We start from the raw sequence: 15,772 nt of genomic DNA, 5'->3' as shown, positions 1-15,772 counted from the left end.
GAAACCACACACTTCAGATCCCCGTCAGACAGACACGAGTCACTCCAAGGACAGTGAGGCTGCAAGAGGCTTAAAGGGCCACGTGTTGTGGCCTCTGAGCAGCCAACTCAAGACCCAGGCAGCGCCATGAATCACACAGCTCACTGCTGTTGCTCGCAACGTGGCAGCCCCCAGGGCTCACCGTCCTCTCTTCCCAAGGCACCACGAAATTCTGTGACTCATGGTGGGGGTGTGTGTGATCAACATCCTGGCCGCACTTCCCCCCTCTCATAGACTAGCGTTTGTCCCTGGGAACCAGAGAGTATCCACGAAGATGTCAGATTGACAAGTGGAGGAAAGTTAAAGGCTCTCGGCCAACCCTCTGAGTCCTGTGAATAAGAAAAAAAAATCTGTCATACCCCCTGCCTCCGGACTGCAGCCCTGCCCCCATCAGTTCAGAAGCAGCCCTCCCCCGCCCCCCACCCCCTCCGTAAGAAGCACGCACGGTCGGACCCTCTGTGTGTGTCCGACACTGCTCTCGGCGTTCGGGCTCCATGCACCTGTTTGACTCCTGGCCAGGTTAATGCCTTTCTTTCTTTCTCTTTGTGTTTCTGTCTCTGTTTTCTCTCCCTCTCTCCTTTTCTGCAAAGCTCGAAGCCGGTACTCGCTCCGCTGGGTTGCACCACTGGCAAGCTGATGGGCCGCCCGCAGGCTTGCAGGTTGCGATTAGCTCAGACTCCTTTATTTCTTTCAACTTGGGAGGAGGGAAGGCTTTGTTTCTCAAGCGAATGGCAGGAAAGGGCTCTCGGGTCCTAAGGCCTTCACCTTTTCTGCCACAGACGGACTCCCGTAGGGGTGAGTAGGGAAAGCAGGGGTGGGGTGCGGGGGACGGGAACCTCCAGAGTCTTGGGAAAACCACGTGACCCTTTCTCATTCCGACTGCTGTTATTATTGTCATGAATCACATGGTATTTATTGGGGAATCTGCAGAGTGTAGAATTGTAGTGATCACTTCCCTTTACTGGAACGACTCCCTCCTTTAGGCAAACGTCAAGTGAGGACACGGGATAGATAGGATGAGGCAAGCACAGAGGGTAACCAGGGCTGATGCAGGGTCACAGGGACAGTGTTGGATGGTGCTGAGTTAGTTCTGGTCCTCCCTTATGTATTTTAGACTGAGTCTGTTTTTGTCTTACATGGGGCCAAGGTGACACTTTGCCAGGACAGATTTGTGCAACTTTGCCTCTGTTTAGGGTTCTTTGGGGCTTCTGTCTGTCCAACCCTCTGTGGCTGAAGCTGTTCGTCCTCTGGCTTTACCTGGAGGGAAAAAAAACCTCAGGGAGAGATGGCAGCTTTAGAGACATTTATCTCCAGCATTTTCTTTCTGAAGTGTATTCATTGGGAAAACGTTGACAATAACACTGGAAAAAAAAAGCTGCCTAAATGGCATTTTATCATTTATCATGTGTAATATGGAGCAGCCAGGTTATTTGGAGGCAGTTTAATGATATCTACTGAAAACATTTCCATGAACAAATATGACACAGCTTTCTCATTTCACGGAGGAGGCAGAAACTGGTTTATTATCCAGCCGTGTATTAATCTGAGGCCAAAGGTAGGAACGGGCTTCTGCTTGAAACTAGTTTAAACCTGAGTTTAGTCCAGTTTCTTCCTCCCACCCCAAACATCTCTATGAGTTGTTCCTGGCAGAGTAACATGGTGCCAGGGTGGGAGGGTCTGAGTAAACATGAGAGCGAAGAGAACAGAAAATCCCTCTTGTCAGCATGTAGCGAATCAGGAAGAAAGAACTAGATGTCAGCTGTCAGGGAACCAGAGGAGCCCTGCTTCCTCTGACCTTGCTCCTGGGTGTGGGGCTGCATCCACGCCCCGAGCACTGCTTGGTGGACTACGGGACCGAGTCTTCAGGAGTGAGCCCCGTCTCCAGTTCCCTTGGGACTGGTCCTAGGACACTGCTTGGATAGGAGTCTGTCTCATAGATTCTCAGGTGCCACACTGCATACTTTGTCTTGTTATTATCCCCCTCAATATCGAAAGATGTCCCTAAGTTCCAGGACGCTATGTCTCTATAACATGGACGGCTAAAATATTAACCTCTGTTGCCATCTCCACGCAGTCCTGTGTTCACTTTTTGAGATGCTTTCCAGAATAGTTCCTGTTTTCTTTTACTGTAGAGCAATCCGTTCTCATCTCCCTAATCAAAACATTCTCATATGAGTTTGGGTGAGAAAGAATACAATTCATCACTTACACAGTAAGGGTGGAGATCCAGGCCCAGGTTTGAATCCCAGCTCATACTCATATTAGGCAAGTTTCTCACTTCTTGGAAACTTTTATTATTTGTAAAACGGGGATATAATATTTAGCTGTTAGGGTTACTATGAGGATTAAATGAGATGCATAGGTGTAAAGTGTTTGGGCAGGCCTGACACACCATATGTGTGTCACACAGATTGTAGCTGACATTAAGGAGATAAAAGTGTTTGTAAAAATTGTATGTCTATATATAATTTGTAGGCAAGCCCTGGCTTAAATGAATCAGTTGATAAAAGTCTAAACTTTTAAAGGAGTTATTTGCTTTTTGAAATGGATGGTCACAGAGTATATTTGAAACAAACAAACAAAAAAACTCATGAAATATTTAAATAAGTTATTACTATATAGCATTCATAAAGCACTTAACACAGTGCCTAACACAAAGAGTACTCAATAAATATTTGTCAGTACTATGATTATTCTGTAGACTATGAATTTTTATAGAGCTAAAAGGAACTGGGAGGCATTCACAAAAAGTCAGTAAAGCACTAAGAGAAAATAACTATTCACTTATGATGTCAGAAGATAGAAAATGTTAAATTACACTTACACGTAATTAGGCATGCTAATGTTCTTTTCCAAGGGATCACAAGCGTAAAAGTCACCAGAAATATCTTTCAGAAAGGAATATTCCTAAGGAAATTCCATTTTATCTGAGAAGACCATTGCAAAGAAATACCACAATTTAATCTATTTAAAGACCTTCAGAGAATCCAGTTTTACAACTTCCTTTTTTGTTGTTCTTTCTTCTGAGTCATTTATCAAGTGTGGCTGCAAATGCTCACGTAATGAATCACAGTGATGACAGTGACACTATACCATGTATACGCTGTTGTTGTTTAGGCACTAAGTCGTAGCCAACTCTTTTGTGACCCATTGGACTATAGCCCGCCAGGCTCCTCTGTCCATGGAGTTCCCAGTCAAGAATACTGGAGTGGGTTGCCATTTCCTTCTCCAGGGGATCTTCCAACCCAGGGATTGAACCCACTTCTCCTGCATTGACAGGTGGATTCTTTACCACTGAGCCACCAGGGAAGCCTGTATATATGTCCTGTTCGTGGTGGTGGTATTGTTCGGTCGCTAAGTCACGCCCGACTCTTTGTGATCCCATGGCTGTGGCACTCCAGGCTCCAGGCTCCCCTCTTCTTCACTATCTCCCAGAGTTTGCTCAAATTATATATTCTGTAGTTTCCCCCACATCCTTTATGGAAGCAAGGAGTAAATAAAATAAGATGATAAAGATATATTACATGCAATCCCTACTTTATTGCAAAGAAAGATAAAAAACCAGACATCTCAAAGTTTACAGGGGGCAGTTCCAAGATTCAGGAAATATTTCTTTAACCTTGAGTAGTCTTTGGTATTATAAGAAGAACAATAGCAGCAGATATAAGTTTGCTGCTGCTAAGTCACTTCAGTCGTGTCCGACTCTGTGCAACCCCATAGACGGAAGCCCACCAGGCTTCCCCATCCCTGGGATTCTCCAGGCAAGAACACTGGAGGGGGTTGCCATTTCCTTCTCCAATGCATGAAAGTGAAAAGTGAAAGTGAAGTTGCTCAATTGTGTCCGACCCTCAGCAACCCCATGGACTGCAGCCTTCCAGGCTCCTCCATCCATGGGATTTTCCAGGCAAGAGTACTGTAGTGGGGTGCCATTGTCTTCTCTGGTTATAAGTTTATGGCTGAACAATAAAGTGTTGTCATGTAACTGACTAATAGGGTCGACCTTATTGTATTGAGTTTAGATTCTATCCAGCTGAATTATAGAAATCAAGCAGAAACCAGTCTAGAGAGATCTAATGCCAAGAAAGCTCTTGAGGGTTGGTTCCTCTCCCCACCATACTTACAGTGATAAATATGGCCTTATCACATAATAATTGGGATTTAAGTAGTGACCCCATGTAACAGTCCATGTAATTCTCCAAGCCAGAATACTGGAGTGCATAGCTGTTTCCTCCTCCAGGGGATCTTCCCAGCCCAGGGATTGAACCCAGGTCTCCCACATTGCAGGTGGATTCTTTACCAGCTGAGCTACCAGGGAAGCCCTATAACTGACTGATACGGTTGACCTTATTGTACTGAGTTTAGTTCATATCCAGCTGAATTATGAAAATCAAACAGAAACCAGTCTAGAGGGATCTAGTGCAGAGGAAGCCCTTGAGGGATTGGTTCCTCTCCCCACCATACTTATAATGATAAATATGGCTTTATCACCTAATAGTTGGGATTTAAGTAGCACCCCTGAACACCCAGTGATTTTATATATTATCTCATTTCATCTTCAGTTCAGTTCAGTTCAGTTGTTCAGTCATGTCCGACTCTTTGCGACCCCATGAACTGCAGCACGCCAGGCCTCCCTGTCCATCACCAACTATCGGAGTTCACTCAAACTCACGTGCATCGAGTCGGTGATGCCATCCAGCCATCTCATCCTCTGTCATCCCCTTCTCCTCCTGCCCCCAATCCCTCCCAGCATCAGAGTCTTTTCCAAGGAGTCAACTCTTTGCATGAGGTGGCCAAAGTACTGGAGTTTCAGCTTTAGCATCATTCCTTCCAAAGAAATCCCAGGGCTGATCTCCTTTAGAATGGACTGGTTGGATCTCCTTGCAGTCCATGGGACTCTCAAGAGTCTTCTCCAACACCACAGTGCAAAAGCATCAATACATGATTATAAAAGAACCTTTACCCTACAGGGGTAGCCAAAGTTGTTTCTCACTGATTCTATTAAAGAGCAAGGTGTGTGGGAAGGCAGGGAGACTTGACAACAAACCAGACCTTGCATGGCTTCATCATTGTAATATTGTTATCACTCATGGCATTTTTGATGTTCAAAGCACTTGTGAGGCTTAACACAAAGATTATAATTACTTTTCTGGAGCTCGTTAAAAAATAGTATGTAGACACATAATTACTGACTTTCAAAATGTATTTTATGTAATTATACTCTTACGAAAAGATGTCTAGCTATTTATTGAATCTTATTCTTTGACTTATGAGTCAGAGTATGAGCTATTGTTAGCCTTCTAACGGAGACTTTACATAGGTTTATTCATTGCAAATAACTCCTCCCATCTCACCCATATAAGTTAAGTAACTTGTTTGGGTGGGTGGGTGAAACAGAAAAGAATACCTTTATTACTTTGCCAGGCAAAGGGGGCCACAGTGGGCTAATGCCCTCGAGACTGTGTGACCTGCCCTGGGGTGGGTAGTGAGGAATCTTATAGCATTCAAGGAACAGGGCATGAGTAGCTCATGGATGTTCTTCTGATTGGTTGGAGGTGAGGTAACAGGGAGTCAGCATCATCAACCTCCTGGTTCCAACCAGTTTAGGGTACATAGACCCTAGAAGTATCTTGTGTGCGTGCATGCTGAGTCCCTTCAGTCGTATCTTGAAAGTCACAACTCTTTGTGACCCTGTAGATGTAGCTGGCCAGGTTCCTCAGTCCATGGGATTCTCTCCTCAAGAATACTGGAGTGGGTTGCCATGCCCTCCTCCAGGGGATCATCCCAATCCAGGATCGCACGTGCATCTCCTGCATTGCAGGCAGGTTCTTCACTGCTGAGCCACCAGGGAAGCCCTGAAGTATCTTAGATTAGCCTAAGTCTGTATTGCTCTTTGGCATTTTTTTCTGTGGTCTTGGTCATTGTACCCGTGGGCCTCTGTGATCCTTTTAGGAGGTTTCTTAGAGACGTAAGATACATGCATTAGATATACAGGATCATATATGTTGTCTGCCTTGGAGACCCTGGGAGAGGCCAATACAGGTTATGTGGATGCTTTTTCTCTACAATTGTAGGGTTATTTTTACATAAGACAGCATTAAGAACTATAATCTTTTTGAAGATCTTTTCTTTCTGTTTAAGCAAGCAGTCTTGAATTTATTCTTTCAAAATACTTAAATATCAACAAATGCCACTTAATCAACTGTACAGGACCACTAAGTTGTCTCCATTTTTGTGACTGTTAGTTGTTAAACTATAATATTCCCAAAAGTCAGCAGAATAGGGCTTAGTCTGATAAAGTTCCTAAAAACTATTTTATTACTTTCACAAAATCTAGAAATTGCAGAGGAAAAACTCCATTTGATCACTCAAGGTCAATTGGCAGGATGGTTCATGTCATTTCAAAGCCAGCAGTGTTTGATATCATTCATTTTTAAATATCCCTTCTATAGCTGAGTTTCTGTCTGTTCCTCTGGTTTGAGGGTTTGAAACCAGCAGCTTCAGTAATGTGCCAAGTATGTGTGGACATTAATTTTAGCAGGGCCACTCTTAACTCACAGGAGGGAGTGACGCCTTCAGAGAGGTTAAAAGGAAAACTCCAGCAATTAAATCAGAAAGGTAAAACAACTATAATAAAACACTAGACCATCTACTTTTTACTACAGAACTATTCCTTTATTAAGACCTACCTGTTTGGTAGACACACCTCTGCCATCTCAGCCACGGGCAAGTAATTAAGTTTAATAGGAGCCACTCTTATTTTGAAGAAGTTCTCTGTTTAAAGCCACAGAGGGGGAAGTTATTAAATTTAATGGACCCTAAACAAAGGCAAGCCCTGTGTTACCAAGTGAATATTCAATATTCTTCCCTATAATACTGACTGTGATTGGTTGGGTTATTTTTGCATTCTGTGAGTTAAAACTCATCTTGCTTTCTTTAGAAATAGGATATTTTCTGACACAAGCAGAGGGTATTTTTATCTTATTGCTGTAGACCCAGTTTCAAGGGCATCCTTGGACCTCAGCTGAGCATAATTTTTGAGTTTCTGATGCTGAGGATATAAGAATGATTTCCATTCCTACGAGATTGATTAGGGATAGTTGGCCCAGCTCACAAAGTTGACAAAACTTGGTTGTGTGACTAGTCACTGTTATTTGTAGCTAGAATGAGCTACCAAAGCACAGGATGAAACCTGGGTTCAAGGTTCAACTGTGGCCGTGTACGTGGTTCTTGTTGGTTGTTTTCGTTGAGGATTTATTTTTGATAACATGTACAGCCGCCCACACATGGAGAAAAGACTCAGTAATGAAAGCGATCTTGCTTAGGCGGGGATGGCAAAAACGTGGTTATGTATTTTAGTGAAAGATTTGCTGTAATCCCTTTCTTTTCATAGAAGTTTGGGTGCTTGAACCTAACTCGAGCAAAAGTATTAAAGTTAATTTTCGAATGACGCCGTGGCTTCTGTGGTTCACCGGGATCCACGTGAGGGTGGAGACAATCGAACTTGAGGAAACCTGAGTTTTGGTTTCATTGTCACTAAAGAGTCTTTGCATCTTTCTCAGATATGTCAGTTAATTTACTACACCTCCATGGTCTCGTGTAAGTGAGTTACTCAAGACTGTCCAGCCGCTTGTCTCAGAGGTTCTTCAGGGAGTATGATTGTGTCTGTCCAGGGATTTGTTGTTCTTAGGACTTTTGGTAAAGAAAGCTTGTCTGACCTGATAAATGTTAGTGGAAGAACTAAGTTATGTCATTCCCTTCAAAAGAGTAGAAACATACTATCATATATATTTGTTTTTAAACTAATGCTTATTTTTTAGAGCAGTTTTAGATTTCCAAAAAGTTGACCATAAGGTACAGAGTTACTATATCCCTCCCCAACACCATCTGCACCAGCCCTTTTTTCTTGTCATTAACATTTTGCTTCTGTTTGGTACATTTGTTAACAGTTGACAAACCAGTATTTGGACATTATTATTAACTAAAGTCCATAGTTTACAATAGGGTTCACTCTCCGTGTTGTATGCACCTGTGGGTTTTGCCAAATGCTTAGTACCATGTATCCACCATTACAGAGTCGCACAGAATAGTTTCATTGCCCTAAAAAATCTCCGGTGTTCTACCTGCTTATCCCTCCCCACCTGCCCTCTTAACCCCTGGCAGCCACTAATCTTTTTCCTATCAGGATATATTTTTAGAATTTATTTTATTTTTGTGTGCTCTGGGTCTTTGTTGCTGCATGCTGGCTTTCTCTGGTTGTGGAGAGTGGGGGCTCTCTTTAATTGTGGTGCACGGGCTTCTCAGTACGGTGGCTTTTCTTATTGTGAAGCATGAGCTCTAGGGCCCACAGATTTCAGTAGTTGCTGCATGCAGGCTTAGGAGATGTGGCTCACGGGCTCAGTTGCCCCTCTGCATATGGAATCTTCCTGGACCAGGGGTCAAACCAGTGTCCCCTACATTGCAAGGTGGATTCTTAACTACTAAACCACCAGGGGAGCTCAATGTCTGTATAGTTTTGTTTTTTCCAGAATATCATATAATTGGCATTACAGTATGTAGCCTTTTCAGACTGGATTATTTCACTGAGCGTTATGCGTTTAAGGTTCCTCTGTATCTTTTCATGGCTAGATAGCTCATTTCGTTTTGCCACTGAATGATATTCCATTGTAAGGATGTTATTAAATTTTTAAAAGCATTCAGGCCATTCTCCCTGCACCTCTGAATACTACCACACCGTTTCCTTTTCCACTAATATTTTTTCCATTTAACACTTACTGAGCACCTACTATATGCCATAACTGTACTAGGTTGTAAGAATACTCAAGAACATGTAAGACACAGGCTTGTCCTTGAAGAAGCTGACTTAGTGATATTTCTTTTTAGAAAGCATTTCATGCATTCCTGCCTGGGGGAACACTTCCTCTGTCTTAGCCATTGTCACCAAATGGCCCAGATTATGGCTTTCCTTATCTTTGGCTCATTTTTGCATGAAAACTTTCTTCTCATAGGAATGGTTTTGCTCATAGGAACGTTTACTATTTAGGTGGTTGTTCCTGTTGACTCAAGTACTGAACTGGCCCAGCTAAAAATAACAATCCATTTATGTGGCTACTTAGCTGCCTCCCCAAATACCCAACTCTCCTAGGTAACTGTGTTAGTCACTCAGTCGTGTCTGACTCCTTGAGACCCCACAGACTGTCGCCCGCCAGGCTTCTCTGTCCATGGAATTCTCCAGGCAAGAATACTGGAGTGGGTTGCCATTCCCTTCTCCAGAGGAACTTCCCAACCCAGGGATTGAACCCTGGTCTCCTGCCTCACAGGCAGATTCTTTACCATTTGAGCCTCAGGGAAGTCTCTCCTAGGTAAAGGATGCTGTTTATGTCCCAGGAATGCCTGGTGTTCTTCAAGTGTGTTGTGCTCTTCCAGTTTGAGGCCAGCCCACTTTTCTGCACTGCTCAGACAGGGCCAGGCTGATCCTTCTCAGGCATCTTCTTCCCAACCGTCCACTTTCCTCCAAACGAATCACTCTTTCATCCATTTCTCATCTTTGTACGGACACACCTCTAATGCGTATGTATCTTCCTTTAATAATAATTAGATTACATGCTTTCACCCTCTCATAGGAGATCGGCGTCTTCAAGGACAAGCCTATGCCATATATGTTCTTAAGTATTCTTATAACCTAGCACAGTTATGGCATATAGTAGGTGCTCAGTAAATGTTTAATGGAACAAATATTCGTGGAAAAGATGACAGGGGAAAAAAGAAAGAAGAAGATAGGGAACTTCCCTGGCAGTCCGGTGGTTAAGACTTTGCCTTCCAATGCAGGGGCTGAGGGTTTGACCCCTGGTCAGAGATCTGAGATCACACATGTCACATGGCCTGGTCAAATTTAAAAAGAAAAAAGCAAACAAAATAAAAGGAAGATGGGCATGTGGGAGAAAATTAGAAGAAAGGGAAAAAGGAAAAAGAAGAAAAAAAGTTTTTATTCACCTAGGACAACAAATAAAGGGCAAAACAAGAGAAACTTTTATGACTGATAAGACAGGAAATAGCACAGTAAGAGTGTGCATGAGCAGTGTATATTTTTATCTCCAAGTCTCTCTGCAATGTGTTTCACATTTAGAACACATATCAAGACTGCATCTGTTTCCAGAACTCGCTGCTAACAGTTAGTAATCATGCCAAAACATACTTTAGGTCCAGCTTGAAACCAAATGATCAAATAGAGTTTTTGATTTCTAATTTAGAGTCTGACATTAATTATAGCTGTCATGTAATAAAGTGTCAAAGTCTTTTCTGAGAAAACGATAGAAATTGTATTAACTAAGCCATAAACTGAAGCAAAACTCTTTCTCAAAAACAGAGCAACAGATCTGGTTTGGACAACTATCATTTCTCATAAAGTCTTATCTTCTGAATTTTTTCTGTTCTCCCCTCTTCTTCTGGAGAAGGCAATGGCACCCCACTCTAGTACTCTTGCCTGGAAAATCCATGGACGGAGGAGCCTGGTAGGCTGCAGTCCATGGGTCGCAAAGAGTCAGACACGACTGAGCGACTTCCCTTTCACTTTTCACTTTGATCATTGGAGAAGGAAATGGCAACCAACTCCAGTGTTCTTGCCTGGAGAATCCCAGGGACGGCGGAGCCCGGTGGGCTTCCGTCTGTGGGGTTGCACGGAGTCAGACACGACTGAAGCAACTTAGCAGCAGCAGCAGCCCCTCTTCTTCTCCCCTTTTTAAACTCTTGTTGTATGATGAGATTTTGTGACATAAGACCTCACTGTCCTGGTCAGTGGTCTTTGGGCAAAACACACTTCCTCAGTGGCCCTCTTGAGGCCTGGCATCCAGAACCAAACTCTTTCATTCTCAGCCCCTGTTGGTGCTGGCTAAAGTGGCCTTGGTTCTTTGGTGACCATGTTACACTGTTTTCTTATATGTGCTTCTTTCTGTCAAGCTGCATTTCTTCCATTTTTTAACTTTTGCAGGTTTTTTTTTTTTTTAGATCCAAGTATGGAAATTTATGGTTATTCCTGTTGTGTGTGTTAATTGCCCAGTCATGTCTAACTCTTTGTGATCCCATGATCTGTAGCTCACCAGGCTTCTCATGTCCATTTCCAGGCAAGAGTACTGGAGTGGGTTGCCATTTCCTTCTCCAGGGGATCTTCCTGACCCAGGGATAGAACCCAGGTCTCCTGCATTGCAGGCAGATTCTTTACCGTTTGAGTCACCAGGGAAGCCCACTTATTCCTGTTAAGTTTTGTGTTCTTTAATTCAGGTAATAGCTTCTGCCTGACAAGAACTTTGAATTTTTATTAATTTCATCCAATATATTAGTAGTAGCCTCTTGCTTTCTTTCCTACCTGAGATGTCTTTCCTCAGTTCATTTCAGCCATTTCAAGTCAGTTCAACAAATACTTGGTACATGACTTAAAATGAGCTTAGGCAGGCAGTGGATGAAAAGACATTGTCTCTGGCTTCAGGAAGACTTCAGTCTCATTCAGAAGACAGGATGGGAATATGACATGGTTATATGATGATACCAGCCCACATGGATGCCAGAATACGCAAAAAACGCTCAGGATTTTAGTGAATGGGGATCTCTTTTGACCCCTGCATAAACTTAAAGTCTTCTCTTTGAGGAAATTAAAAAGCATTTCCATTCTGCTCAGATGATATTTTTATTCCGAATTGCTTCGACAATTACATTTTCAGCTGAAAAAAAGATGACACTTGTTGACATGTGTGGTTTCATAATGTTTCTTAAGACAAGAATGTACAAGATCTTGTCTTTTCCCAGCTAGATTGAAGGCTCCCATAGGCCAAGGGCCTGGCCTCCTAATCCTTTGCTATCTGTCCAAGACTTCAACTAGATTGAAGGCTCCCCTTAGGCCAAGGAACTGGCCTTCTTACCCTTCTCTGTCTCTGTTACTCTCCCTCTGCTGTGCATGGAGGTGCTCATGGGAAGTTCTTGCCTGCAGAAGAGAGGTCAACCCCATAGTCCAGGCTGCGTGCCTCAGGGTTGATTCTGCTCCGACCGTAGTTGTTGTTCAGTTGCGGAGTCATGTTCTTCGGGACTCCATGGACTATAACCTGGCCAGGCTCCTCTATCCATGAGATTTCTCAGGCAAGAACACTGGAGTGGGCTGCCATTTCCTTCTCCAGGGGATCCTCCTGACTCCGGGACCACACCCAGGTCTCCTGTGTTGGCTGGTAGTCTTTGCCACTGGGCCACCAGGGAAGCCCATAGTTAGGAATTGGCCAATAGATCTAGAAGTGGGTTTATATAGGAGACTGAGGACAATTGTCATTTACCCTGATTTCATATTCCATATACACAGATATGGTCCTTGCACATGATTATATTATAGAATTTTCCACTATCATCTTTTAAAGTGAAGGAATACAGTTAGCTATGTGCTGTAACATATATATGCACATATGCATGTAGTCATCTGTTCCCTACATTTAGATGAAGATACATGTAAATATCCTTGACTGGGTATATTATTTGGGATATTAAAACATATCAGCAAGGCTACTACTTAATTTTTTCAGGAAAAATAGGACCATTGAAACCCCCATGTTTCAGTATTACTTTGTTACTTTGTTGAGCATTGACTTCTCTGTGCTGTGCTTACTCACTCAGTCATGTCTGACTCTTTGCTACCCCATGGACTGTAGCCTGCCAGGCTCCTCTGTCTGTGGGGATTCTCCAGGCAAGAATACTGGAGTGGGTTGCCATGCCCTCCTCCAAGGAATCTTCCCAACCTAGGGATTGAACCCAGGTCTCCCACATTTTGGGTGAATTCTTCACCGTCTGAGCCACCAGGGAAGCCCATGAATACTGGAGTAGGTAGCCTATCCCTTCTTCAGGGGATCTTCCCAACCCTGAAATCGAACCAGGGTCTCCTGCATTGCAGGTGGATTCTTTACCAGCTGAGCTAGCAGAGAAGCCCTTTGACTTTTTAGGAACTATTAATTGATCACTGCTTGTAGAAAACGGGAAAGAGAAATTGTGTGATAATATTAAGTTAGTTTTTAGATTTGTTAATACATAGAAACAGTTGTAAGGGGAACTTAGAAAGATGCATTTAAAGAGGTAACTAAACAGGTAAAAAGCTTTTTTATCATTTAAGTTTTATATGATAAAATGCAGATGATGGTACTTTAGCTTGAGTTGTTCAAAGTCATTTTGGGGTAGTATTTTGTTTTGAACAGTTTGTTTTCAGAAACAAACAAACAAACATATATATATATTTTTTGATGTGGCTCTCAAGAAATTCAGGAATGTCTAGTTTATGAAAGTCATGTAAATTAAAAGTCTGCTCAAGTGACATTGTCCCTGAATATCTCAAAGGATTTCTTCACCAGGAAGGTGTCATATCTTTTCTAGAGAGACTTTGACCTTCAGCGACCAACTTAGAACCAGCCAAGCATGGTGGACTGGAGAAGCCCAATGTTTCTGTAGCCAAACATTGGCTACAGCTCTCTCCAACCCAAACGGTCACCATTCCAGCTCCCTGTTGTCATTAACAATAATGCTATCATTAATGGAATAATGATAACAAATATGAAGATGGTTATAAACACTCCACCCTATGGCAAGGAGAGCAGTGATTCATGATAAATCAACAATAAACCCACTGATGTGGTCACATCCACATGTAATTAAAAAGCACCCTTTCTAAATAACAACTACAAAGGAAATAAAACCAGGCTTGGAGAAAACAAAAAAGTCTGATAATACTGTTGTGGTACTCATTATTAAAAATAGCAAACTTGTCAGCTCCCATACGATACCTTGGGAAAACAGTGATTCTCAGTATTACATAAAGGTATGTTGGAGAATTGACCTTAAAGATTCTGAAAAGGAGAGTTTGACCTCCTGGGTGGTTAGCAGAACAAGTTCCATTTTTTTTCTGACCTTAGAATAGGTTGTCAAGGGTACCCTACCTTTGAAGCATTAACTAGGTCTTGGTTTTTGGTCCACTCTGACAATCTCTTTTAATTGGTGCATTTAGACTGATGACATTTAAAGTGACTACTGATGTAGTTGGATTCACATCTACCATGTTCGTTACTCTTTTCTTTGTATTAGTGTCGTTCTTTATTCGATTTTTTCTTCCACTCTTTTTCCGCCTTTTGTGGTTTTGAGTGTTTTATTTGATTCCCTCTTCTCTCCTTTCTTAGCGTATCAGTTCTGCTTCTTTTTTAACCTTTTTTTTTTTTGGTCATTGCCCTAGAGTTTGCAATATACATTTGTGACTGCTCCAGCTCCACTTTCAATAACATTATACCACTTCATGGGTATTGTGAGTACCTTGCAATCTATAAACATTTGCGTGTAGGTTTTGTGTAAACATAAGTTTTCAACTTCTTTGGGTAAATGCCAAGGAGTCCAAATACTGGATGGCGTAGTAAAAGTATGCTTAGTTTTGAAAGAAACCACCAAATTGTCTTCCACAGTGGCTGAACATTTTGCATTCCCACTAGCAGTGAATGAGATTTCTCATTGCTCACATAATTTCTGTGTGCCTTTATATTTAAAGTGAGTTTCTTGTAGATAATGTCCAATTGGGTCTTGTTTTCTGATCCACTCTAACCATCTCTGTCTTAACTGATGCCTTTAAACTACTGACATTTATTGTGATTATTGATATACTTGGATTGGTCTCTCTTTGAAGGGTGAGTAAAGTCTCAAATACCCTATTTAATCTAGCAAATGATTGAAACTTTTAAATTTGGGACATGCACCTCCAAAGAGAGTAGAACCCAACAGTGATAAAAGTAGCAGTTGTTGAGTAAAATTGTGTTGAATTGACTTGGCTTATCAGAAAAACATTTCTTGAAAGGCCCAGGCATATGGCATAGTGATTAAACTCTCAGAGCATCATTGGAAGTGTGTTGGAAACAGTGCTTGGCTGGGAATTGAGGAAACTGGCGTTTAATCTTGGATGTACCTCTGAGTTCTTAAGCAAGTCAGTTAATTTCCGTGGGTTTTAGTGTCCTCAGGTGTGAGGTGAGTTAGTTGGGCTAGATATTCATAAAGCTTTGAATGTCTGTGATACTAAAATAAAATACTAAACTGGATATTGCCACCCATAATAAGAATAAAGGCTTGGATAATACTTGATTTATGAACTAAATTTATAGAAATAACTGCTGCAGATGTCAAGGAAAGCTTTGTCTTGTACTTCACTTGATTCTGATGAGAAGCAACATGAGATAGGTTAATTAATGCCAAAGTGCATTCAGCCCTTACCCACAGCTGAGCTTCTGTGCGAGGTGCAGCCTCAGATATGTGCATGTGTGTCAGGGTCTGCAGACAGATTCTGAAGCCCTAGCTTCAATTGAGAATTAAGGAACTTTATTTCATTGACATTTTACACATCCTTGCATGGCTGTATGCAGTGTATCTGTGTTACACCTCTTTACTTGATGATGGTTATAATGAAGTGCACTTTCTCTCATTGGAGAAATGAGAATCTTGTAAGCTAAAGGTTATTAAAACAAAAGAGCAGGTGAATTCTGTTAATAAGTGAATACCTGGACTCAGAAGACCAGACCTTCTATATTGAAGAAATTAGATATATTTAGAGATTATTTATTTATGATTTATTTAGACATTTATATTTATGACAAATATATTTATATTTATGACATATATATTTATAACAAAATTCTGTTTAGTGAAATATTGCTATCACAGTTTCTTATATCCATGTGATAAAAAC

At 41.9% G+C, this 15,772-nt stretch overlaps 1 protein-coding gene across 7 annotated transcripts in view; it reads left to right on the top strand.

Annotated features, from left to right (window-relative positions):
• Window positions 1-15,772, top strand: part of RUNX2 (RUNX family transcription factor 2) — a 232,353-nt gene that overhangs the window by 192,115 nt on the left and 24,466 nt on the right. The gene's annotated exons all lie outside the window — the stretch shown is intronic.

Source organism: Bos mutus, chromosome 23 (assembly GCF_027580195.1).
Source record: "Bos mutus isolate GX-2022 chromosome 23, NWIPB_WYAK_1.1, whole genome shotgun sequence".
Classification (NCBI taxonomy): domain Eukaryota; kingdom Metazoa; phylum Chordata; class Mammalia; order Artiodactyla; family Bovidae; genus Bos; species Bos mutus.
This window is presented reverse-complemented; position numbering and strand designations above follow the sequence as displayed.